Here is a 24,356-nt window from a genome sequence, read left to right on the forward strand (position 1 = left end):
GACTTCAGGACAACCTAGAGGATTCATTTCTTCCCAGTTAATCACTTTAGAAGCTGATTTAGACTAGTGTTTGGATCTGAGTTTATCTTTCTGTCCAGCCAGCTTCAGCTTCTGTGAGCAAGGCAAAGATAAGCAAAGGGGAAAATTGTTTCACCAATCTGACAGGATCGTTTAGATTGTGTGATGCCAACGTGGCATAGTTTGGAGTTGGGAATGTCCTAGGTAGTTGTAAAGACCAGGATGAGATAGGGATCCCAGGCAAGATAAAGTCCAGAAATCTCTCTTTGGTCTCATTTTTAATAGATATCATCACAGTGATGGAAAGAGAATGAACTGGGAGGAGACTCTAGATGATAATAAAGTGATGGGTTTTATGAAATCTTTGTGATATTTTCCCTGAGTCAAGCCTTGTCAGAGACCTTGCCAGATTCCCTTGGCCCTCCGGATGCCAGGTGATTAGTAAAACTTCTAGTATGCCTGTGAGCCACACCAGCAGTAGTTCTCCAATGAGAAACACTGGTTTTTACAGGGCCATGACTACTAGATTGATGGGTCCTGGTGCCACTGACACATTTTATGGCCTGTAGGTGTATGCATATGTGTGTGAAATTTGTATTTACATTTTATCTCCTACAATATACTGAGTGAACATGAAAGTAACTTGTAAACTACCTAGGTTTATCAAAACATAATTACCTAATTTTATCAAAACATAATTGAAAAAAATATATATATACACACATGCCTGTTTCACCTGTCTAACAAAAAGAGACTAAAGCTTTTGGTAGTTTGGGTCTTTGTTGTGATTGTTTTCTTTGTTTTGCTTTTATTGCTAACTTCTATTCAAAGATTAAACAAAGTACATGGACTCAAATGCTACGTAGCTCCCTGGGGAATCTATGGGAAAACAACTGTAACACACCAGCCACCTACGTCAGTCCCCCTCCACCCTGCTACAGTGATGTGTCTTAAAAACAAATCTGATCCTCGGTCCCAGTCCTACCACTCAATCCTGCTTACCAGCCCAGTGTTCTTACTTAGTGACACGATGTACACATCTTGTCAGTGTGGCTACTGCTGACTACTCTAGCTGTATCTCTTGCCTCTTTCCTAAACACAGTCTATGTTTCAACAATGAGTGGTTGATTTGAATCAACCTGCATTTGAATACAATTTAGTACTTCCTTGCTCCATAGTACTTCCTTTGCCCAGAATCTTTTTCCTGATTCCCTTCTCTACCCCAATAATATTGTTTTCCTTCCCTATTCCTTTTTCACATATCATCGCCTCTAGGAAGCCTTCTCTGCTAACTTAAGCTTTATCCTGATAGGATAGGTATCCCTTCTACTAGACACCTATATTTACTAACTAGTATCCATTATGCATGCTCCATTCTAAAAACAGTATCATGGATGTCCTTAAAGTCATATCTCTAGCCCCAAGTCTCAAGTTTGCCAAAACTGAAGGGTTGCTGAAGGTGGGCCCTTCAATGTTAAAACTAGGACAGAGCAAAACAGGATGGGCTGGCACCATATCAGAGTAGGACTTGACCTCCTAGCCAGTCATTTTTTAAAATCTGCCTTTTCCCCCCATTGAATTCTTAGTTCTTGAAAGCAGTGTTTTGTCTCTGGTCCCTAGCATATAATACTTTTCTTGATGCTTAATACCTATTCAGTGAAGGAATTTCCATTTTCAAAGGGTTTATGTTAGAGAAGGTGATAGAAGTTCTTGAGGTCTGAGCACACATTCATTTTATGGTCTATTTCGTTGCTGCTAATAGCAGCACTGTTAATAAGAATTTTTTTTAAAAAAATCTGGGAGTTCCCATCATGGCTCAGTGGTTAATGAATCTGACTAGCATCCATGAGGACTCAGGTTCGATTCCTGACCTTGCTCAGTGGGTTAAGGATCCGGCATTGTCGCAAGCTGTAGTGTAGGTCACAGACACAGCTTGGATCCTGCGTTGCTGTGGCTGTGGTGTAGGCTGGCAGCCACAGCTCCGATTTGACCCCTAGCCTGGGAACCTCCGTATGCCATGGATGCGACCCTAAAAAGCAAAAATCTGGAAAAAACTAAATGACTATTGACTAGAGAATGCATAAGTATATTGTGAATAGATAAATATACTATGATAAATAAAACCACACAATGGAATAGTATATAGAAGCAGAAATTAATGGACTACAGCTGCATCCAATTAATAGATGATATTATCATTATAATGTATATTATGAAATTTATATATCATAAAATTGTGTATTATAATTATATGAGTTATAAATTTATATGTTAAAATAATAAAAAATGAACTATATATCAAATATATTTTAACACATGTGAAAGGTGGAAGGAAAAAAGACTTACATTTTACCAAGTGGTCGATGGTAGGGGGGTTGTTATTTTCACCACCAATACTGGTATTGCTACTATTATGAACAGCCACTGTAATTGAACTTTCATCCCATGCTACACACCATGATAAGCACTTTGTATACATTATCTGATTTGATATTATTTTCTCAATACCTCTCCCCATTTTTCAGATGAAGAAAGCAAGATATAGAGGTAGTAAATGCCTTACCCAAGAACACATAGACAATTGGTACTGAAGCCAAGTTTCTATCCTGGCTCTACCTGGCTTCGGTGCATGTATTTTTTCAATGGACTATATTGATAGTCTATCTAATGATCTAAATTAATCGTTTATACTAATGTTCTATGTAGTGAACAGACTCTAGGTTAGCCCTTCAAAATTCTTGCATCCTGAAGTTCATGCCTTTGTATAATCCCCTACCCTTGAACATGGGCAGGATCTATACCTTGGCAATAAAATGTAACAAAGGTGATAGTTCTACTTCTATGATTGTGTTACATTATATGGGATTCCAACTTGCTAGAGTTACTCTAAAGACTTTCTTTATAATTTTGAGGAAGTTCACATGACCCCTCTTGATGCTTAGGCTAGCCCCCAGCTGACTGCCAGCAGGAAGCCAGGGCTTTCATTCCTACAGCCCCATGGAAATGAATTCTGCCAAAACTAAAGTGAGCTTGAAAGAGAATTCTTCCCCATTTGAGCTTCTAGATGAGAACCCATCCTATCTAACAGTCCAATTATAGCCTGAAGTACAATCTAAGCTGTGCCTGGACTCTTGACCCAAGAAACCAGTAAGTGAGAAATGTGTGTTATTCTTAACTCCTCTGCTTATGCTAATTTGTTATACAGCAGTAGAAAACAAATACACTATTCCCTTTTGATTGTTTGGTTCCTTGATGCAAATTATTCTGCACCTGCTCAATATTTTATTCTGTAAATTTATATAAAGCCTCCTGACAGAGTTTGGAACTGGACTTTCTGACCTAGAATGCAATTATATGAATCATATCTAAAAATAATTAATAATCTTATAAAATATCTGAGAGTGTATGAAACGATTAAGAAATCAAAACACTTTACTAACTAGTGCCTACTTGAAACTCAGTTGATGGTTCTTTGACTAGGCACAGTATAATATATACTTGAAATGTCATAGCCATGCTGGAAGAGAGACATCCATTGGTCTTCATTAGAAAACACAGCTGTATTAAACCCTGCTTTCTTCAAAAGCCAAGACCTATGCATTCCTACATGAATAGCTTTTAAAGGTTAATTAAAGGCAGTGAGTGATAAAAATTTAAAAGCTTCTGCTTATAATTTTTTAATGGTATCATTTCTGACCTTTTGATTGTGATCCCATGGTGTGCCATCCAGACCCCAGCTGTTCACCGCTTCCATCAACTTAAAGAACTTGACAAACCAAAGTATCTTTTCCTAGGACAGATTTTCTCGGGATTAACTTGTGAGCACAACTTCCTTGAGCTGTTGGTAGGTTTTCTGATGTCAATGAGATATTCTGCTCTTGGGGATTCACAATCTACTTTAGCATTTCATAAACAGCTAAAATTTCCACAACTAAGAAAAATAATTAGTTTTCTTGAACCAGCATTATTTACACTTACTTGTCCTCAGCAGGTTTTTCTGTTCTCCAAACACGTTCCTGAAGAACTCTTTCTGTAGGAAGAGTATGTGAAAAGAATAACCATCAATTTGCAATCTTTCTTCTAGGCAATACTTCTAGTGGCTTTGGTAGTTGAAATTTGATGCTTCAAAGCTATTAAATAACAAGATAATGTCAAACAGGTAAAACTAAACGTTCACATGAAATGATTTTATAATAAAATATTATTAGAGATTAAATAGAGAAGTGTGACCAATTCAGATACAATACTTGGATATATTTGTATTGTTTAATTCACTAAACAATGAATTAGTGTTAGTTCACTCAGATTTTTATATCTCAACTTTTTTCCTCTTTGGTTGCACCCACAGAATGTGGAAATTCCCAGACCAGGAATCAAATTCGCACCAAAACAGTGACCCAAGCTGGTGCAGTGGCAACACCGATACTTAACCCACTGCACCACAAGAGAACTCCTTTATGTCCCAATTTAAATCAAACAATAAAATCAATATTAGGAAGAAGCAATAAATACATACCAATAAATTTGTATTATCAACCTGAGCATTTTACTGGAATATAAGTAAAATTATATTCCTTTGAATTTTGAATAGAGCTAAGTTACCTTCTGTCTTCAATTTTTATTTGTGTTCAATAACACTAATATTAGAGGGATATGTTCCCACACACTAAGCCAGCTGCAATGATCTCTTTGCAATTTCATAAATATGCTAAGCCTCTCCCACCTTAGCATTTACTGTTCTTTCTGACTGAAGATCTCTTCCTCCAGATGTCCAAATGGCTTGCTCCCTCACTTCATCCAGAAATTTGCCCAAATGTCATATTATCAGAGAGCTCTTTCCTGGCTTCCTCTATAAAAAGAGCACACCACCTGTCTCACTTCTAATATACTCATTAATGTACTCTTCTATTTTTTTTCTTAATAATGAAACTTACCAGTACTTGAGAGAGTGTATATCTGTTCATTTCCTCACTGACTATTCTAGTAGAATATGGGCTCCCTGACACTGAACACTTTGTCCTGTCATCATCACTGTGGATCTCAACATCTCAAATAGTACATAACTCTCAGGGGACATAAAATAAATAGTACATGAATTAATGAAATAGTAGGTGTTTATCCTTCAGTGCAGAACTGCAAGCAGTTGTTGAAAGCAGATTTATCATATGAGCATCAATATAATTCACCATGTAAAGACTACCAAAAAACATGTATGTTCAGCTCAATAGATGCAGAAAAGCATTTGGCAAAATCCAACTTCTATTTCTAATGAAAACTCTCTACAAACTAGAAATAGAAAAGAACTTTATCAACCTGATATTTGTATCTGCAAAAAAAAAAAAAAAGTACAGCTAATATAATTCTCAATGGTAAAAGACCAGATGCTTTGTCCTAAGTTTGGGAGTAAGGTAAAGAAGTCCATTACCAACATATATTCAGTATTGCACATTGTCTAGTCAGTACAGTAAGGCCAGAAAAATTAATAAAAGGCATCCAGATTGAGAAAAAAAAACAAGTAAAATGGCCTTTATTAACAGATGGCGTGATTGTCTATATAGAGCATTCTAAATAACCTATTAAAATATCACTAGAACTAATATGTGAGTTTATCAAGCCTTCAGAGTAAAAAAAATCAAACATATGTAATGTATTTCTTTAAACTAGCGTTGAATAATTGGGAACTTTGGGGGTGATGAATACATGAATTATTTTCATTATGGAAATGGTTTCACAGGTATGCGACATATGCCAAAACTTATCAAATTGTATGTTTAAATATTACAGCCCATTGTATATCTATTATATTTCCACAAAGCTATTAATAGAGAGCAAAAACGAGCAAATTTGAACGGACACTTAGGAGAAATAAAGAAAACATCTTTCCACTTTCCTCTACCAAGTTGACCTGATTCAATAAGCTGGTCTCATGGGTTTGTGTAGGATAGAATGAGAATATATATAAAGTGGTTAGCACATGCCTTTTTTCTTATTTCCTTGGCTGATTTGCAGTCATACCTCTTTGCTTTAAATAATTCCCAGCCTAAAATGGTTTATGGCTTTAGGATTTCTTAACCTTAACTATCTTCTCCCCAAAGAAATTCATTTGTAAATTTGTTTGGATTATTAAAAAATAACCTCAAAGGGGAGCTGCCTAGTAATGTCAATCATGGTCTCGTTTCTAGGCAACTAGTCATTGAATTCAAGGAACAGAGGTAGATATTTCCAACTTTCTGTTTATCTTAATCATTTAACCATGCACAGAGTCTAATTATAGTGCTGTTGCTTTCAATATATATTTCACAATGGATAAAGCTCCAATTATGCTTTCTATAATCATCTTTTAAGTGCTAACAAGCAATAATACTCAAACCAGTATATCATGATCCTCATTTTCAACAGCCTTCTAAACATATGCACTTAGATGTCTTCTAAATTTGAAGATGCTTAAAAAAATAGTTATTATATACCCCTTCAAATTTTTTGGTCTTCTCTGACTTCCTCCTTTTTGATTAATTTCAAATCCAGAAACATTTACCAGTTGTGGTGTGGCAAAAAAAAAAAAAAAGAGAGAGAGAGAGAGAAATGATCAAATTATTTTCAGGCCATCAAAGAGAACTTTAGTGAATATATTTGAACTGTCTTGGAGGAGGAGCTCTCCAGGTAGATAGGAAGATACATCCAAAAAGAAAGTACCAATGCTTGAGATAGAATCAGTGGCATGGTACTCTAGGAAACTGCAAGGAATTTGGTATGGCTATTGCATAGCTTAAGGGTGAGTATGCAGGAGGAGAGCACAGAATCATGGAGAGGGGTGGTGGTATATTTTTGTAGTTTGTTTCAAAATAATTTAGTATACATGGTGGAACATATATGTTTGTCTACAGTTTACTGTATATCTACACCTTGAGTAGTTTGTTAATATTTGAAAATATTATTCCTAATATTGCAAGAAACAGATTCTGAGGCTCAGAGAATGCATACAGGATTTTATTGTGGAGTATTCTCTCAAACCACAGCTGAGAGAGATAAGGAGTGCCCCCCTGCAATGCAGTTGCAACGGAGGCCTTATTCTGTTCCATGGGGAGCTCTAGATCTGGATTGGCATTTCAGGGTTTTGTTAATTGAGGCAAGCAGGCTGGGCCAGGCATTTGTACTGCCTACATGGAGCAGTCATTGGATGCCAGCAGCCTCTAGGGGGCAGATTTAGTCTTTTGTCATATGGTACTATTACACTTTGTCATGGCTTGGTTTCTCTAAGAAGCAAACACTGAAATGAGTACAGAGTGCAGATTGATTTCTCCAAGGAGCAGACACTGGGACCTAGTTAGTAGTGCACAAAGTTCATTAGAAGTAACACCTGTGGGCAAAAAAAGGCACAAGCCGGTTTGGGCAGAGAGAGCTCACAGATCACTGGGCAAAGCTCACTTCGTCCAGCTAGCCCAGCAGCACAAAGATTATTCATTACAGGAGTCCCACAGTGGGTGTAAATGGCCATTATACCATCACCTTGATCAGCCATTGTCCTAGAGACACCAGGAGAGATTATGACCTTGGTCCAAAAGCTAAAAAAGCAGGAGCAAACTGAAAGAGTCAACAGCTGGAGGCTGTCTGCAAACCACATACCTTGCAACTGGACAGCAGGTACTTCCTTGAAGAAAAATCTGAGCTACACCCCTAGTCTGCTACATCTTTCTATAGACATTTACAATATCTGCCTTATTATCTTCTAAGATCCATGGTTTGGTTATGGAGACTCACCCTTCTGTGTCATCTTTATATCCAGTGCATGGGCACATGAAGAAACATCTGTTCCTTGAAGTTTCTATTCTCCTGTGTAGGCTGCCCTGAGATATTGCTAATGCAAATGCCAAATGAACATATAATAAAGTCACTGTTTTATATCTCCACACATCAGTACCTCGGAGGTTATTTGAACTGCTGACTGGAACTAAATTTTGTGTTCCCATTTTTGCTAATGGAGAGAGAAGACCACCTGTACATTAAGGTTGAATTTTAAAATGTATGCTTATTTTTAAATACTATTAAGTAGGTTTTAGATTTTAAATTATATTTTATTCATCCTTTCCAGTATGACAAAAAGATATAAGGAAATCATTCTCAAACTTTTATCTTTTACACTTCAGTTCCATTACAAAGAAGGATGACTACATCATTGAGAAGATAAAGAAGCCCGATATGGATTCTGCACAACTTTATGGAGCGCTTCTTTTGTGGAGTAGCCCAGGCACTGCTACCCCATGAGGAACACAAGCCATGTAAACAAGTCACCATACTTTAAGGTAAGCTATTGGAATAGCAGTATGAACAAGATTGTGGGACTAGAGAAAAAGAATTCAACTAGGTCTGGAGAGTGCTGGAGTATTTTATTTTATTTTGTCTTTTTTTTTTTTCTTCTTTTTTCTTTTAGGGCCTCACCTGCGGCATATGGAGATTTCCAGCCAGGCTAGGGTTCAAACGGGATCTGTAGCCTCTGGCTTATGCCACAGCCACAGCAATGCCAGATCCAAGCTGCATCTGCGGCCTACGCCACAGCTCACGGCAACGCCGGATCCTTAACCCACTGACAGAGGCCAGGGACCAAACCTGGATCCTCATGGATACTAGTCAGATTCTTTTCTACTGAGCCACAATGGGAACTCCAGTATTTGAGAATAGAGGAATAAATCAGAGAGATTGGCATAAAGGCCATTTGAATCAGAGGAATCAGATAGAATGTAGGAAACCATCTAACAATCTGCTCTGAAAAGACAAAGGAACATTAAACATGCCTTGAGCACTCTTTATTGCAGAAAGCCATAGGTAGCACATTTTCCCTTTCTTTAATTCCTATTTGTCAGCTGCCTGATATCTCAGAAATTATTTAGGAGGTAAAACCACTGGTCTATGGCACAGTGGGAATAAGAGTCTTGTTCATGGTTGTCAGATCTCTGATGTTACCTGATGTATCAATGAATCATGGTTAATCTAAGGTAATTGCCAAAAATAATGCTGCAATTCGATAAATGAATCAAGCTCTGGAAAAGAGTTCAAAGCCCAGGATCCAGGAATGGGAGGTCAGGGGAGCTGAAACAATGGGCTCTAATTAGGAGACCTACAGGCAAACTTCTGGTAACTAGGGACAGTTATGAAAGCCCACCAGTTTCCTGAAATTAGCTCAATTCTAATAACCCCAAGAAAAACAAAATAATTTAATTATACTGTGCTGGTCATTTGAAGAGAATTTTCCCCAGGTTTAAAAAGGTGCTGGATGTGGCTGAAGCACTGTCCCTACCTTGAAGCAGCTAGAGGTTCCAAGCTTAAGCTTTAGCCTCCAGAGTATGCAATGAAAAAGAGAAGTAACTTACTCCAAGGTGCTACTGGGAAGCAAAATGGCACATGTCAAAAACAAGCCATTTGATGACTCTCTGAATTTCCAGATGCTTTCTCACAATACACAGTCATAAAATTGTGTTCTTATTGCTCATGAGAAACTGCTAAAATTCTAAGAAACTGCATTTGTATAATCCCAACTCCAAAATGAAGTATATTTGCTAATAAAATTAAACCAGCAGTGACAGAGTCATCAATAATTAGGTTTTTCTTTCTATTAGCCCTAAAGAATGTGAAAATAATATTAATTAATCATATAATTAAATTTGTAACTGATAGAAGCATATTCCAAATTTATATAGATAGAGCTTCAAGGGAATGATGTAACTTTCTACTGTAAGTAGGTGATTTAAACCTTTGGATTACAGAAGGTTTAAGATGTTGCCCTTGTGTTAATGCACTGTTCTAACTTAAGGGCCATGTGACATCAATTTTCCCTTATGAAACAAGTCACTGGCCAACCAAAACCTCTATTACTTCTCCATTTCCCCAAAGACTCTTCCATTTCCAAATTGGGTAGGTGAATTGCAGCCTCATAAAGGTACTGCAGAAGTGTGACATCCTCATTTGGAGACATATTTTACAAAAGAAACAGGTATTTGGATGGTGTCTCAGCCCAAAAGATCATTGAAAGGGAGAAAGAAAAGAGGCATTGGGAATGGTATGTCCCAGAAACAAGTAGGAAAAGCAATTTATTGTCAATAGCTTGTATAGGCGGTAGATTTTCAAGAACTAACTGATAGACTCAGATTTTAGAAAGAAAATATAAATTTCATGTTGACCAGAAAAGCTCACTGAACACTTAATATTTTCTGTTTTTAATCTCTTTTTCTATAGGCTTATCTGCTTGTTTTACTGAGTTGAACGTATTAACTAGCATTTGATATTTGATATTCATTTAAAATTATATTCTCATGGGAAGGAAATCAGCAACCAGCAGTAGCTAATATACAATAAAACTGAGTAAATAATAGAGCTGTATCAAATTTATGACACAATGAATTTCCATATTGGTGAAAATGTATGCCCATCCTGCAGTGTCTTAGTAATCTTTGTATCACCAGTGCCTAGTATCAGGCATACCTAGGTATGTAGCACGCATTTTATCTATATACCAATGAGCACTCAAAGCTCACAGAAAGCTGGTTAATGTTATCATCAGATCCCAGGATGTGACTGTGACCTGCATTGAAACTAGGTTTGAACACTATTGTACTATTGTACTATTGAACACTATTGTACTATTACTTCGTGCTGGTCTAAGCCTATCAATAACCAGTGTTGTAGCTGGGCCAGCCCTTGTGGTTCTTATTATGATTGACAGATGCCCTTCAGCAATAACTATAATGCAACCAAATTACAACCATAAAGATGAAATCTTCATGCTTAGCTTGGTGGAGTGAGAAATTAGGAGGAGTCTACTTGATACCACTGCAGAGCTTCTGCTCTGGTCATTGACAGCTTACTTCTAGATGCCTCACTGGGTGAGATAAATAGACATACAGTTTAGTTATCACTCACTTGAAGTCAAGTGTATTCCTTCCCTGTGTGTCCTTTTGACCATGCCTATAAGCTAACAAATTACATAAAAACACAACTTTTCACTTTTTTCTATTATAATATAACCTCAGGGCTAGAACTTTGAATGGGAGTGAAAGAATTGTTAATGTTTGAAAACATCCCTGAAGTTTCTTGCCTCTAACAAGAGCCAGAAGAAAGAATTATTTACCTATTATTTCTCTCTTGAACCAGATTTTCAATTCCTCCAGGTTTAATCTATTACTTTGTGATTACTGATTATTCAGTAAACAAAAATGAATCTACCACAGGTTCCTTCTTGTAAATCCTATGTCAACTTCAAAGTCACTACCTCAATCACCCAGTCATTCTTAATCACATCTTATTTTAATTGTCAGCATAGCCTTTATTACTCTCTGATATTTTTTCTAATTTATGGAGATATCAGTGTATTTACTTTTAGTCTCCACCACCTTACATTAAGATAAGAACAGAGAATTTGGTCAGTCAAGAAATATATCCTTGGAGTTCCTGTCGTGGCGCAGTGGTTAACGAATCCGACTGGGAACCATGCATGAGGTTGCGGGTTCAGTCCCTGCCCTTGCTCAGTGGGTTAACGATCCGGCGTTGCCGTGAGCTGTGGTGTAGGTTGCAGACGCGGCTGGGATCCCGCATTGCTGTGGCTCTGACATAGGCTGGTGGCTACAGCTCCGATTCGACCCCTAGCCTGGGAACCTCCATATGCCGCGGGAGCGGCCCAAAAAATGCCAAAAAGACAAAAAAAAAAAAAAAAAGAAAAGAAAAGAAATATATCCTTGGCATGTAGGATAGACAAGTAGACATATTTGTTGAATGGCTTATATGACTGACTGAATCAATCAATAGGGACTGTGAGAGAATCAAATAATTGTCAGATGTAGTCACTGACCTGAGAAAACTCCAAATATCAATAAGAAAATGAGAGCCTCACTAAAAAATGAAAATGTGGAAAATAAAAGGTAGTATCAATAATCAAGTGGCAAGGACAGAAGTGTAATCAGAGCTCAGTGAAAACAGGCAATGACTAGAGTTCCTTAGTAGCTCAATGGACCAAGCTTTCCATCTGGATGGAGGTGAGAGGCACAGCAAAGGCAGAGAGGAGGGCTGGAGCAAAACACATTGAAGTACAACGTATATGAGATCTTCACAAGAAAAGTAGGTTTGGTTTCTCTTTCAGATGTTAGCAATGTGGTAGGAAAAAAACATGAGATTTCATTCAAAGATTGTAGTTTTAGGATTGACTGCATGGTTAGCTGATACCTAGCATATCTGAGTTTCAAGTTCCTTCTTTGAAAAATGAGGACAAGGATGCCTACCGCACTGAATTATTATAATCAGGGTTAAAATGGCCTGGATGAAAGCAGTTTGTGAAGCATGAGTAATTACAAAAATGGCTAACAATTCTTGAGTTCTTATTATGTGTCAAGCACAGAAGTAATCACTTCACATAGATGATCTCTTTTAATCTTCAGAACAACCCGGAGGAAAAGGCATTAACCAGGTTTTAACATCAAAGGGAGAGAATATGGAGGGGGCTGGGCTGGGGAGGGCTAGAGCTTTGGTGCATCTCACTAAAACACGCATTTCTTTCACTACTTGCTTTAGTAATTGCTCTGATGAGCCACATAACCTGGCTTATTTCAAAACCATAGAAATGTGCCTTGGGGTGGGGTGGGGGGGTTACCAAGGAGCTTTAGGTCCCAGTGCTGAAAGAATTCAGTGAGAGGCAAAGTGAGAGATAAGAAATGACTTATTAGAATAGGATGCTTGTGAGGTTTTCCGGCATGTTGGTGAGGGAATGCCGCCTTAGTGGGTTACAGTTGTATCATCCTTAGTTGTTTACAGTTTTATAATCAAAAGAAAAGTCGGGGTTTGGAGGGAGAAGACTGCCTTCTTTCTCATTCTGAAGTAGTGTCAAACTTCCATCATCAGCCAGGCAGGGGAGGTTGCTTGTCCCTACGCTGTCAAATTGGGACTGTTATGGTGGCAGTGGAAATGAGCGAAAATGTGGGAACATATACTAAAAATGTGGTAAATCCTTTCAGATTTCTGTATAATGTCACCTCTCCCTATATGTTTGTTTTTAGTGTGCACAGAGAGTGTCCTAGTAATCATTAAATTACTGACCTTACTGGGCAGGATGTGGGTCTCATTTTACCATTGTTTTATTGTTTGGAGGCATGTCTCATGCTTCTGTTGCATGGTTTTGTTGCTAAGCAAGCCTGGTTGGCTTTGTTGTTAGGCAAGACTGCTTTCTTGAGTAATCCTTCACTTACAGGGGTCTCCCATACCTTTTTCTCTTTTTACAGTCCCCTAGTGGGATTAACTGTTGAATCACTTACTTTGTCCATTTACTCTGTCCCTATCAATTTCACACCTGAACTAGGATGACAGCAAAACCTGGTGAAATTTGGGTACACTCCACTCACACCAAGCACCTTCAGCCTTGCTTTGGCAAAGACTATACATTTAAGACCTCAGGAAAAGCCCCTGATGCCCCGGATGAGGGAAGTGAGCTCTTTGAATTTACTTTATGTGTCCAGTTGCTCATAGTTCAAGTATATTTTAAAGGATAGATTTCTTTAACTTTCCACCACATGCAAATTTCTAAGGAAGTTAGAATGCTGCCAAATATCACCCAGAGACTTACAGAACTCTCTCACAGAAAAAAAAAAATATATATATATATGTATATATGTATGTATGTATGTATACTATAAATTAGAAAGTGCTAAATAGAATTCCAAAAATTCCAATTAGTATTTGCTCAAGCAGTACAGCATAGGGATTAGGGACATAAACTCCAGGACTGGCAAATCTATTTACAGCTTGGCTCTGCCCAATATTTATTACATAAACATGGGGATGTTTATTCACTACATAGATCCTTATTTTTTTCCGGGTGTAAATTAGAACTAGAATGTTACTCAAGTATTACTGTGACGATTAAGTAAGACAATATATACAATATATACAAATCAAAGCAGGATGCTTCTCAGGGAAAGTATTGGGAATGATAACCTTTTTTTCTTTTGTTATTAATATATTGTCTTTTTAGATGTTCTCAGCAGGTATTTTGAATTATAACCTTTTTTATATTCTACTATTAACAAAGTGTTTAACTTGAATACCAGGGAATACCTAAAACATATTACCTCTCTGATAATTACCCTGTCAGCATGAATTGTCATTCAGTCCAAATCAAAATTATAAAAATGCTAAATACTAGAATGAGCTTCCTTAAAATTAGTTTTCTGTGGACTATGTGATATTTCTTATGGTTTGGTATCATGTCCTCAAACAAAAATTATATGTGATCTCCTTACCCCAAAAAAATCCCAGAAAATCTACTATTTCATAGTAAATATATACATTCAGTACACTTAAATAGTTCTAATCAGCATGGAATCATTGAGCCTTGCTGCTCTCTTATTCTTTACATAGATTTTGTTTCAGTTATCATGAAGGATTATATCAAAATTGTTTGAGGATTCATTTCCTCATTTTCTTAAATCATTGTATGCCAAAGGAATTTTTCTCTTTACCAGGAAATTTGCATAATATATTGTTCTAATTTGTGAATCTTAGTACCTATGGGAAAATATAAAGGAAATTTTATTATAATTGTTGTTCTAAAGGAATTATATTCATATTCATTACTGATTCTTTCCTCTGGGCAATTTTAAGAATGTAATTGGTCCCTTATTTAAGCTCTAAAATTTATTTATTCTCCCTTAAAGAGACAGATGACTCCTTACTGAAAATTAAAATTGCAACTTAGTTACTAATTCAATTATTTAATAGAATTTCTAGTGTTAATTTTGCAACTTCTCTCTAGCACTGACAATGAATTTTATATCTTATTCTAACTATAATCATATATATATTATTACATTTTTAGTAATTGTACTCATTCCTATTTCCCCAACTAGATTGTTAACTCTTTGAGCATGGGCCATTTAATTAATTTTGGGAACATCCACCTCTATTGATGACTTGCTATGTCATCTGTAACATAGCAAATCTCCACATACACTTAAAGCAGGTGAATGAATTTCATTATGTGTAAGGTATACCCCAATACAGCCATTTAAAAGAAAATATTCAGTTTAATTCAACAATTCGCCACAATAAGTGTATTCCTACAAATGTTTCAGGGATTGTCTGGATGGAATACAGTCCGTGTAGTGATGTGTTTCAGATTTCAGTCGTAGGTGTCAGACTGAGCTGAATTCCTTGCTTTAACACTTTTTGTTACTTAGGCAAGACACCTAGTCCCTCAGCTGTGACATGGAGGTGTTGTCTAGATTAAGTCATGCACAGAAATTTCTTCATACATAGCATGGCACATAGTATATAACAAATGCTAGGGTTGTTTTCTTTTCATTTTCACAAAAGCCTTATTATTATTAGGGCATTATATACTTGTAGTTAACCTTGGGGAAAAAGAAATGAGAAAGAGGGTGAGCTTTGATCAGATAAAATTCTATTATTAGGTCTAAAATAGTCCTAATATAGGAAGTTTCCATCCTGGCTCAGCGGTAATGAACCTGACTAGGATCCATGAACCTGACTAGGATCCAAGGCTCAATCCCTGGCCTTGCTCAGTGGGTTAAGGATCCATCATGTGAGTTGTGGTGTAGGTCACAGACGTGGCTCAGATCCTGCATTGCCATGGCTGTGGTATAGGCTGATATCTGTAGCTCCAATTCAACCCCTAGCCTGGGAACTTTCATATGCTGCGGATATGGCTCTAAAAATAAAATAAAATAGTAACTAATATGGAGAATGTTCTTCTGAATTTTAGTTAAAAGAATAAATCACTTAATCCTTATTTTTATAATCACAATAAGATACCCATGGAATTAAAAAAGAAATCAAATGAAGGACCTTACAATGAAAAGCTATGATCTTCCACCCATGCTGCTCCTCCTCATATTTAGAGTGAACCTAATTTATAAATATTCACTTCTTTTCAGGGATACCTGTTTACTGCCAAATAGGAAACATGCTTTTTCTTGTTTTATTTTTGTTGTAATCTACCAGCATCCCAATGTGAAAGATGGAGAATAAATTCACTAAGAACAACCCCATCCCACTAGCAACATTTCTTTCCCTTGGCCCATGGTGATGTTGGTGCTGTTGATAGTGGTGGTGCTGGTGATGATGGTGGGGTTTGGGTGATGATGTAGGGGTGTGGTGAGCAGACAAACTTAGTTCCCACTTAACAATGGCTTCTTCTGTATTCTTGGGGCTCCATGGGCTTTAACTTACCTGACCTCTTTCTGTGTCTTTCCTCTGCCAGAGGAAGTAAAGAGAGATACCTAATTGGCAAAATTAGAGGGAATAAACTAAGCATGGTTCTCCCCCAATCCTACCTTTTCTTTTTCTAGACTCATCCTAAAGTTCCCTGCTGTTTTCTGCTGTGAGGAAAGAACTCTCTAGCCCCACACTGCAGGATGGTTGTTCTGTTCAACACTGATGTTCACTTAGCAAGCCAATTTGGCTTCATACATCCTACCCTAAGACCTTACCAGTAACTAAACTGGTATTTTGCCTTCTCCCTGCCACTTCTTATTTCTCTTAGTTACTTAATAGCCCAGGTGAGAAGGAAAAGTGTTATATATTAACCCTCTTGGAAACAAAAATTAATTCTATAATTTTTCTTTCTCATTTTGGTAACCATTCTGATAACCTTTTTGATAATCTTAAATAATATGATTAACCTTGTATTTAATTCCTAGAACTTTAATTGCTTGACACTCAACTATATACCCCCCCACCTTTCATCAGCAACATCTCTACTTTTATATTGTAAGGCTTTCTAACATTTAGGTTCTGTTCTATAGCCATAATTAAATCTGCATGCTTTGTCTGTAGAAGTGTTCTAAGAGTTCAAAACTAATAAACAGCAGTTACAGTATAATGACTGCATAAATATTCAATGCAGAGCCAACTAATGTGCTAAGATTCTATTTTCTTCACCTTAGGTCCAATATCACCACCCCTGTACTAATCAATGTGTAATGATCCCAAACATCCAGGTTGAATGGATTCTTTATAATTATATTTCACTGTTTACTCAAAATCATTTGGACAATAGCTTTCTTGGACACATTTAACTGTTACTTTTTCCTAGAGTTTCTCTTTGTCTCATTTATTCTTTTTGAAAGAAGAAGCATATGCTTTCTTCACTGTGTCACCGCTATCATCCAACTCATTTGTCACTCCGTTTATTGCTTGGAATCCTCATTCATCTTCCTGAGAGCAACCTTGAAGCCTGCTACATTCCAATTCCAATTTGGCATTGATCGCTTTCTAGATTTGCTACACACCTGCTAAACTGGAATTTCTATCCACTGAACTCCTGGGTCTGTTCAGCCAATTTTTGTATCCTATATTTTCTGCCACTCAAACACCAGCATTTGTTCAGCCCCTATGCATTTACCAAGTACTTACTCTGTACAAGACATGGTATTATAACCTTTGAAAACTCAAAGCAACTCAAAAATTTATCCTGCACCAAAAGAGTTTACAAACTAGGACTTGGGCACACCTTTAAATGATCACCATATAAAATAAAAATTATAGTTAGAATAAAGTAATGAAAGAAATAGTGATACACCATGAGGGGATAAAAAGAATAGGAAGGAGTTAGAGTGAAGTGGAGAGGAGGAGAAAAGTCCAAGGGAGGTGAGAAGTTGCATGAGAAAGGAAGGATCTAATATGAAATAACAGTAGTACAAAACATAGATATGCTCACAGAGAAAATATCAATCCAGGATGTGAATGAAATACTCTTAGACCAAAGAGAAACTACAACCAAATTTGTTTATCTAAAAAATAACAAAACTATCAAAATCTATGAGACACAGCCAAGATCATTTTCAAAAGAAAATCCATAGCAATAAATGTTATATTATTAAACAGCAATAAAAACTAGGGGAAAATGAACTAAGGACTCACCTCAAGAACATTGAAATGTATGTGTACATATTCACCAAATATATGGAACTAAGTTAATAAATATGAAAGTTAAATATAATGAATAAAGAATTCAAATGGAAAACTAATTCCAAGAGTAGTTCTTCTATCTTAATTAAGATTGTTAAAAAAAAAAAGTGTGTGTTAAAGTCTAGGGCACACATAGGCAGAAAACAAGAGAATGAAAAAAGAAAGTATCTCATGCAAATGGAAACCAAAAGAAAATAGGAGTAGCTCTTTTTATATCAAACAAAATACACTTTAAAAACTGAAATGAGTTAAAAGGTCCACTCACTAAAAGGATATGTAACAGTTATAAAGGAGTTCTCATTGTGGCTCAGTGGGGTTAAGAACCCAACTAGTGTCCATCAGGATGTGTGTTCAATCCCTGGCCTCACTCAGTGGATTAAAGGATTTAGTGTTACCATGAGCTGTGGCGTAGGTCACAGACATGGCTCACATCTGGTATTGCTGTGGCTGTGGTGCAGGCCAGCAGCTGCAGCTCTGATTCGACCCCTAACCAAGGAATTTCCACATGCCACAGGTGTAGCCCCCCCAAAAAATTATGAATATTTATGCCCCCAATATTGGAGCACTTAAATATATAAAGCAAATACTAATAGATCTGTAGGGAGAAATAAGGGGAAAAATGATAATAATAGGGGACTTCAAAACCCCACTTCCAACAAGGCATAAATTAACCAGACAGAAAATCAGTAAGGGAATATTGGATTTAAATAGCATGTCAGCCCACATGGACTTAAATTAACACATGTATATAGAAAAGTAGCAGAATACACATTCTTCTCAAAGTGTATATGAATCATTCTCCAAAATAAATCATGTTAATCCACAAAACGAGTTTTGGCAAAAAATTCAAGTAAATTTAAGTAAAAATATCAGGCAATTTTTCTGACCACAATAGTATAATACTAGAAATCAATTATAAGAAAAAATTAGAACATGCACAAAATATGAAGAGATTAAATAACTGCTTCTGAACAACCAATAGGTCAAAAAAGAAAGAAATTTTTAAAATATATTGAGACAAATGAAAATATGAATATAAAATACCACAATTTGCATTTCTGAAAGGGAAGTTTATAGTGATAAATGCCCAATATTAATTCTGGAATTTTTGGTTCCTTTGTCATAAATTAACTGACCATATATAAGTGAGTTTGTCTTTCTATTCTGTTCCATTGATTTCTGTTCTGTTCCTATGTGTCTGATTTAATGCCAATACTGTACTGTTTCGATAACTATAGCTTTGTAATACAGTTTGAAATTAGGGAGTGTGATGTGGCTTTGTTCTTTTTTCTCAAAATTGCCTTGGCTATTTGTGGTCTTTTGTGGTTCCATACATATTGTTGGATTGTTGTTGTTTTTTTTTTTTTTCTATTTCTGTGGGAAATGCCATTGGAATTTTTATAGGGATTACATTCTCCTATAGAACACTTGAGGTATCATGGACATTTTAACATTAATTCTTCTTATCCATGAACATGGACTATCTTCTCAATTATTTTTGTTTTCAACTTCTTTCATCAGTGTCTTGTAGTTTTCAGTATATAGATCTTTTGCCTCTGAGGCTAAATTTATTCTTAAGTATTTATTTTGATGCTGTTGTAAATGAAACTGTTTACTTAACTGGGAAGTCACTAAGCAACACTTTCACCTGCATTACACAACTTTTCCATTGGCTGAGAAATGTGTTTACTCATGAGTCCAGCTAAAAATAAGGGGTGTTATTACTATTGAAGAATGGATATATGAGGATAAACAGTAGTCTCTATACCTGTAGCATAGGAAATTATCAAAAGAATTCTAACTTTATCTCTAGAAAAAAAATATTATCCTCCTGATTCCCTCAAGCCTTGTGAAATCTGTTAATACAATTTCTTAAGGATAATTTTGACAAGGTCCATATAATTCATACTGTTATTCAATTAATCAATTCCTTTTCACTTTAGACACATCTCTGGCTACCCTAACAACTCACGTGATCATGAAAGAGAAGATACATACAATTGCAATTTCCAATTTTGTGCCCAATTTAGCAAGCTTTATTCTCTGGTGTTTCATCCAGTAGTGATACCTTCCTATTGGCCAGTGGTATTTTGTGGTCTGCAGAAACTGTCTGGGAAGACCATAGCAGTTCACTGATGTATGTTGGTGCTAAATATATCATTAGTGTCCTCACATTTCTCAGTCAATATATTGTCCAAGATACAAAATTATAGATAATTTAATTGTCTGTGATCTGCCTAAGTCTCACAAATAATTAATAGTAAACAAAGGCCTGGAACCTGGGTTGAACAATTTAAATTATTTATTATTAATATTCCAAGACAAAAGGGAATGCAAGTTTTTACTACTCATACATAAGGAAAATACAATATATTTATAAATTTTTTTAAGTTCTATCAAAAAACTCTTATGGGAGAGAAAAATTAGGTCAAAACAGAGTAAGAGTACATTTCTGCCTCTTAAATTCATTAGTTACTATCAATGCCTTTAGTTCTGCTTTGTCAGCCTAACTCTGATATTTTCTCTTCACTGAGCATCAGAGAGATTAAAAATCTACCATGTTCAAAGTTACATACCTAACATATAGGAATGTTTGAATTGTAAATTCATGTTCACTTTGTTCAAAACATTTTTTTTCACTATGAGACCTGTTACTTTTTTTTCTGTTTTCTTTAACATGCATAATTGAAGAGTATTGTAATATTATATTAGATATACTTTAGTTTATATTAAGTTCTCTTATTTATATTTGAATAAACACCTGCCTAAGTATTGGATTCAAAGATGTTGTTTCTTTTTAAAATATTGTTATTGTTGCTTGCTCATTTTTAATGTATTTTTACATAATAATATTTTAAAATAGAGGCTATCTAATAAGTAAACACTGGAATGGATGTAATGTGACATGCATGTGTCACCATCTATTACTGTTCTCATTTACAAAAAAAGAGAGAATTAAGGACATTGAATTATTCTGTCTAGCTGACTGTGTATCCCTGAGTGACTCATAATTTTCTATATTACTGCACTTGCAATATTAGTAAGGAAGGATTAATACATTTTAATCCTCCTTGATTTAGTCCTATTTGTCTTCTCATTCTTATAGCATGACTGTATTTTTCAGTTTTCATCACTTTCCTTTGCCTTTGGTTAATTTAAATAAATAACATGTTCACAGAGACTACAAATCTTTCTAGAGACTTTTAAAGTCTTTTAACGTAGTTTATTTTAAAATATATTTTGACATAGTGTATTGCTTGTCTTTCCCTTCAGTTAAATTTGCTTCTATGCTAACCTGCTGAAATATAATTTGATCATGTTTTCTGATATAAAGTTTAAAGAGATATAAGAGTTACATCAACCTTTTAGTAATTTTTACAGTTCCAGATTTATTTAAGCAAATCAGTTAGGAAAAAGACTTTTTCAATGGGATATTTATGTTTCATGACTTTAGAGACTTTTTAAAACAAATGGGAAAAAAAAGTCCATTTTTATCAAAAGCTCTCAATATTAGTTTTTCTCTCATATATAACTTTTAATTTATTTTAATTGCATGTTAAAAGTTTTTTATTTTCATAGGAATTTTGGTGGCATTGTAGAACATACTTCAATCCTGACTTTGTTTTACAAGTGTAATTATGAAACTTATGTTCTGTAATTGCCCAAGTCCCACGAATAGTAACTAGTAAGCAAGTATCTAAAGCCCAGAGAGCCCAGTTGCTATTTACAAAGTTTCTTTAACGTCTTTGGGCCAATTAAAACATCAGGAAATGCTAAGACTGCTGAATCTATAGTAGTTTCCCAATGTAAGTAATTATTAGATGTACCTGGAAAGAATCTAGTCAGTTCAGATCCTGCCCACTTTCCCCACTTCCCATTATTACCATCCTGATGTCTCTACTCTCTTTAAATTTCTAAGTGTGAGACTTTAAAATTTCATAGCTTTATATACCTCTCTATTTGCTTCCAAGGCAACAGGAACTGCCCTAAATAATAATAACTCCTGTTGAAGCATCAGCAAGATGAATTATCTTAGAGTGCTACATGCAGTATACTACCTATTGTTCCTGACCTTACATCCCAAGGCCAGTGGTCATGTTTCTAAATGCCCACCAAAGGTCAGATTTAGGAGTACTTGCATACACTGTGAAGATGGGCAAACATTGTTTCTATAATAAACAATATTATATATTGTTTCTATAATAAACAATCCCACCCAGGTACCCATTACTGATTTCTCAGATAACCCAAAATCCAGATTTTTGTATTTAAAACACCTGATTTTTAATAATGGTTAAAATGGTAATTAAATGGATAAAAGACATGGATGACCAATTATATGTATTTGTGGATCTTAGGTCCCATGGGCTTTAGCATATAGTATATGCTCTTGACCTGAGAGACTGCATAGTCTTTGGTGTCACCCATGTTTGGACCTGAACAATATCCTCAGCTGCTCTAAAACTGACTTAAAGACATGGTCCCAGAGCACATTTTAGGTTGCCGGGGTGCTGGGTTCTAATTAGTGAATTTAGAGTTCTACAGAGGAGGGATCTGTTTAAATTATACTTAGTCATAATAGTATTTTGCTTATGCCAGATCTGAAATTAGTAGTTTGATATACACTTTTAAGACCTAATGAACCCAATGTGAAAGATGTGTCAACTCCTCAAAAGATGGGATAATTAATCCATGCCAGTGATTTTGAATTTTATTCTGGAATAATGTATAGCATTTTGGTTGAATCTATGTTGTCTCAGAGATCCTTTTTCCTTTCAAACATATAAGAAAATTTGATATTGGTTTAGTAATAGCACAAATACTTAGAAAGTTCAGATTTATTGTTCTTTCTGTGAAATGGAAACAGGAAATCCACATTCCCACAAATGGGCATCATCTCTTCCTGTCAAATATGAGTACTTGCTAGACTGATAAATGGCAGATTAATACAAAGAGGAGAACTGGTCTCTCTTCTAGATTTGTAGAAAGCTGACACTTAGCTCTGCCATTTGGCAGATGTCATCAGGAAGGACGTTTTAAACGTAGCTAGGACTCCAAGCTAGCTTCTCTTAGAATGATTGATTGCTCCAATTTCATTTATGGATTGAGCATCATGTATGTTTTCAGAGATATCCCATAATAAGTTTTTGGATAAACTACTCTCCAACTTAAATACATGTTACTTTCTAACTATTTTAATAAAGACAAACAGACATGCAGCAGCAGATGCCAAACACCAATACAAATAGCTTAGTCTGTCCTGGTATTCATAATCCTTCCAAACACTGATGATGAAAGCCAGACAGCTTTTTCTGCATAATTCAGAAAAAAAAGCAAAAGACATTTGTAAATGAGGCCAAATATATGCATCATTCAAATTTCTACTTCTCTGTCTTTTCCCAACAACTAGCATATGAATTTCCTAAGTTTTTTTTTTTTTAATTTATGATGGAATCCTCTAAAGAGTCCCTTGCCTATGGCAGAAGTTCAACAAATAATTATGGGTTAATCAGTTCTTAGACACAACAGGATAAATGGCTCTGACTTAAAGCCAATATAAGACCTAAGGCAATATGTTTTTTGATTCATTTAAAGAAGCCTTTACAACAAATGCAAACAAACTTTTTAGAAAATTTTCTAAGGAAAAAAAAAGAGTTCCTATTGTGGCTCAGCAGGTTAAGGACCCAGCATTGTCTCTGTAAGGATGCAGGTTCTATATCTGGCCTCATTCATTGGATTACGGATCCTACATTGCCATAAGCTGCAATTTAGGTTACAGATGCAGCTCAGATCTGTTGTTTCTGTGACTGAGATCCAGTTCAACCCCTGGCTCGGGAACTTCCATATGCCACAGATGTGGCCATAAAAAGAAAAAAAAAAAAGGAAAGAAAAATTTCTAATGCAGCATATCTAAAAAGACACTATCCTTGCTAAGTTAATTATATTTGTAAGTAAGATAAAGCACAGGACATTATAAAATCATGGCAGCATGCAGGCCCTCTATTGAAAATAATTAACATGTACGCTAGGCTAGCAAGAATCCATCCTTTTAAACCATGAGTTTTATGCCATGTGTCTTTCCTGAATTAGACAATGAATTTTACTTAACATATTTATAAGTTTTCAAGTTGCTACATTCTCAAAGACAAGGTCTAAAAGAAGAATACAATCAACAAAAAAAATGGTTAAATTTAGAAGATAAAATGAGATCTACAGATTAGATCAAAAGTAGGAAGGATAAGTGGTTTGTGGGTGAACAATGGAAGAAAATAACTTTTAAAAAGTGCACTACACAGAAGCCACCATAGTGATAATTTAGAAGAGGTCAGAGTTAGGAATAAAGCATCATCTAGTCCAGGCATTATGTGAGCCATAAA

General features: G+C 35.7%; 1 long non-coding RNA gene across 1 annotated transcript in view; it reads left to right on the forward strand.

Annotated features, from left to right (window-relative positions):
* Nucleotides 1-24,356, forward strand: part of LOC110261944 (uncharacterized) — a 175,104-nt gene that overhangs the window by 55,866 nt on the left and 94,882 nt on the right. The window contains exon 3 of the long non-coding RNA XR_014812301.1: nt 8,163-8,318. This is a non-coding gene — a long non-coding RNA (uncharacterized LOC110261944). The remainder of the gene's footprint in view (nt 1-8,162; nt 8,319-24,356) is intronic.

The sequence above is a fragment of the Sus scrofa genome, chromosome 8 (assembly GCF_054392235.1).
Source record: "Sus scrofa isolate SSC_HxYL_T2T_F1_AM1 chromosome 8, Sscrofa_HxYL_maternal_Yorkshire_Landrace_v2.0, whole genome shotgun sequence".
NCBI classification, from domain to species: Eukaryota; Metazoa; Chordata; class Mammalia; order Artiodactyla; family Suidae; genus Sus; species Sus scrofa.